Raw genomic sequence first — 4063 nt, 5'->3', positions numbered from 1 at the left:
GAATCTCAAGTCCGTTTTCAGCAAGAAGAAGAGCAGCAAATCAGGAGCATCCAGCGCCTCTTTAGCAAGCGAAGACCCAATCAGAGAGGATACCGAGTACGAAACCGAAGGAGAAGAAGACCCTACATTCGGGCACGTTTCCGATTCCGACGATGAATTAGCTATCCCTATGGCTAACATTGATGAATTCCCCATGGGGGAATGGAAGAAGAGGATACGCGATGATACCGGGCCGGGACTTGTGCAACCCGCAATTCCCGCAACTGCCACTTTTGAGCTTAAGGGTCACATTCTTGCTCTACTCAAGGAGATCCCCTTCCACGGAAAAGACCACGAAGATGCTTACAAACACTTGGATGAAGTAAATGATGTAGCTAATTATTTTAATGTTCCAAACGTGTCTCGCGAAACTCAGCTACTTCGCATGCTTCCGGTTACATTGAAGGGTGCTGCAAAGGATTGGCTCAAGTCACTTCCCCCCGGATCCATCACTACATGGGCCAAGATGAAAGACGAGTTTATTGATCAATTTTGTCCACCCTCCAAGATATCTAAGTTAAAGAAAGCCATAGCCAACTTTGAACAACAAGCTGGAGATTCACTTTATGAAGCTTGGGAGAGGTACAAGAGTCTGCTAAGGAATTGCCCACATCATGACCTCAATAGTCAACAAGAAGTCTCCATTTTTTATGATGGAGTAAATGTTACAACAAGGCAATTACTTGACTCGCAAGGTCCACTAACAAAGAAGGCACCCCCGGTGATAAAGCAACTAATTGAAGAATTCTCTAAGCATTCTAGAGAATACCACAACCCAAGGAATGATGTGACAAGAGGATCAGCTTATGCAGCTTCAGAAGATTTGTCAGCAGTCATGGCTATGTTGAAAACCATGGATAGGAGGATGGATAAAATGGATCAAACGATACATGCTATTCGGGTGGGTTGTGAGAATTGCAATGGACCTCATCTTACTAGATATTGTGACTTGGACGAGAATGGGAATAAGAAGGTGCAAGTATGTTACTCAAGTGGTGACCGATATGATGAAGATTGGCAGAAACCCAAGAAAGAGTGGCTTCCTTATGATGAGTACAAGAGGGCTAAGGAGGAGAAGTTTAAACAAAAAGGAAGAGGTTTTTACCAAAAGGAGGAGCCGACACAAGAAAGGAAACCAAGTTTGGAGGAGATGCTTAGTAAGTTTGTAGCTGCTTCAGAAAAAGAGACATAATGATCATGATGCTGCAATCCAAGAAACAAGAACAATGCTTAGAAATCAACAAGCATCTATCCACAACATTGAGACACAGCTGGGGCAACTTGCTCAACAAATTAATCAAAGATCACCGGGAGAACTTCCTAGTAAAACCGAAAACAACCCACGAGGCGCACAAATAAATATCATGACAACAAGAAGTGGAAAGATAATTACTCCTCTGGCCCCAATTCAGTCTGAAGAGCCCAAGCAGTTACAAAAGGAGGATGCAGAAAAACAAAGCCAAAATCAAAATCTGCATGATACAGACCCTACTCGCCGAGTCCAGAATATGGACTTGACGAGTCCATTACCTAATCAGAAAAGTCAGATTCCTGCAAAGCCATTTCAGCCTCCATTGCCATATCCAGCCAGAGCTAAGAAAGAAAAGAATGAAGAAGACTACCAGAAGTTTCTAGAACATATAAAGGCTCTTCAAATCAACATACCATTCATAGAAGCGGTTGCCCAAATGCCAAAATACGCTAAGTTTCTCAAAGAGCTTCTAACTAATAGAAGGAAGATGGAAGAAGTGAGTGAAGTAGTTCTTAATGAGAATTGCTCAGCTGCCATGTTAAACAAGCTACCGAAGAATAAGGGTGACCCGGGAAGCTTAACATTGCCTTGTCAATTTGGGAATTTGGCCACCATTCATGCTTTAGCCGATTCAGGAGCAAGTGTAAACCTCATGCCTTATTCATTTTTAAAGAAACTAGATCTCCCGAAACCGAGGCCAATCCGAATGGCAATCCACTTAGCAAACAAAACTGTTACATTCCCAAGAGGAATATGTGAAGATCTATTGGTGAAGGTAGATAAGTTCGTGTTTCCCGCGGACTTTATAATTCTAGACATGGAAGCGGATCCTCAAGTCCCGATCATCCTTGGAAGACCTTTCCTTAACACCGCAAGCGCTATAATTGACATGCGAGATTCAAAACTTACTCTACGGGTGGGGGATGATTCAGTCACTTTTGGGGTTGATCAAGCCATGAAGCATGCAAGGCATAGTGATGACACGACATTTTCAATTGATATGTTGGATGAATTGATGGAGGAATGGCATAATGAAGATCCAAACAAGTCCACCATCCCCTTTACTGAAGAACTTGATGCTGAAAAAGACCTACTGGAAATAGAGAGACTGCTGGAAGAAGCTGATTATGATGAGTTAATGAAGACCATGGAGCAACCTACTCGCCGAGTAGAAGCGATCTACTCGCCGAGTCCAGTTGAAGAATCCCGAGAAATCGCAAATTTTGAAGAGGACTCGACGAGTCCCTTACCTGTACTCGACGTGTTCAGCATGCAGAACGCAAAAACTGAGCTCAAAGCACTACCAGATCACTTGGAGTATGCATTCCTTGAAGATGGTCAACAAAAACCTGTTATAATAGCTTCTGACCTCTCTAAATTTGAAAAAGAAGAATTAGTTCAAGTCTTGAAGAAAAGGAAGAGTGCCATTGCATGGAGTATCACCGATATCAAGGGAATAAGCCCCTCTTATTGCTCTCACAAGATTAACCTGGAAGAAGCAGCAAAGCCGGTAGTGCAACACTAAAGAAGATTGAACCCAAACATGCAAGAAGTGGTCAAAAAGGAAGTAGTCAAGCTTTTAGATGCGGGGATCATTTATTCTATTTCCGATAGTCCATGGGTTAGTCCTGTTCAAGTGGTGCCCAAGAAAGGAGGGATGACGGTCGTGACAAACAAGAAGAACGAGCTTATTCCGACCCGAACGGTAACCGGTTGGCGAGTGTGCATCGATTATCGAAAGCTAAACGATGTCACTCGTAAAGACCATTTTCCTTTACCTTTTATTGATCAAATGCTTGAAAGATTGTCTGGCCATAGTTATTATTGTTTCTTAGACGGATTTTCGGGCTACTTCCAAATACCCATAGACCCAAGGGACCAAGAAAAAACCACTTTCACTTGCCCGAGTGGGACTTTTGCCTATCGCCGCATGCCCTTTGGGCTATGCAATGCACCTGCGACATTTCAAAGGTGCATGACGGCCATATTCCACGACATGGTGGAAAAATTCATGGAAGTATTTATGGACGACTTTTCTGTTTTTGGATCTTCCTTCCATGATTGTCTTACTAACCTTGATTTAATGCTTGCAAGGTGTGAAAAGACCGATCTAGTCCTTAATTGGGAAAATGTCACTTTATGGTTAAAGAGGGTATAGTTTTGGGCCACAAGGTATCCAAATCGGGAATTGAGGTGGATCGGGCAAAAATAGATACAATTGCCAAATTACCTCCACCAACTAATGTAAAGGGCATTAGGAGTTTTTTAGGACACGCGGGTTTTTACCTCCGTTTCATAAAAGATTTTTCTAAAATAGCTAGACCTCTAACACAATTGCTTTTAAAAGATGCACCATTTAATTTCACTAAAGAGTGTCTAGACGCTTTTGAATTTTTGAAAGAAAAATTAACTAATGCCCCGATCATTATTGCCCCGAAGTGGAACTTACCTTTTGAAATAATGTGTGATGCAATTGACTTCGCATTAGGAGCTGTCCTTGGTCAAAGGGTCGATAAGCACTTTCGACCCATTTATTATGCAAGTAAGACTTTGAATCCGGCCCAAGAAAATTACACCACAACTGAAAAAGAATTACTAGCAGTGGTGTATGCTTTTGCAAATTCCGCCCTTATCTTGTTTTATCTAAAACCACTGTTTTTACTGACCACTCTGCTATTAAGTACTTAATTGCCAAGCAGGATGCAAAGCCAAGATTGATACGTTGGGTCCTACTTCTACAAGAATTTGATATCGAGATACGTGATAAGAAGG

At 42.1% G+C, this 4063-nt stretch overlaps 1 non-coding gene across 1 annotated transcript; it reads right to left on the bottom strand.

Annotated features, from left to right (window-relative positions):
* Positions 1 to 553: 553 nt before the first annotated feature.
* Positions 554 to 660, bottom strand: LOC145110363 (small nucleolar RNA R71). The gene has a single exon (XR_013709745.1). It is a non-coding gene; the product is annotated as a small nucleolar RNA R71 (small nucleolar RNA).
* Positions 661 to 4063: the final 3403 nt, after the last annotated feature.

Source organism: Lactuca virosa, chromosome 4, assembly GCF_052849685.1.
Source record: "Lactuca virosa cultivar CGN04683 chromosome 4, Lactuca_virosa_CGN04683_v6, whole genome shotgun sequence".
Lineage (NCBI taxonomy): Eukaryota > Viridiplantae > Streptophyta > Magnoliopsida > Asterales > Asteraceae > Lactuca > Lactuca virosa.
This window is presented reverse-complemented; position numbering and strand designations above follow the sequence as displayed.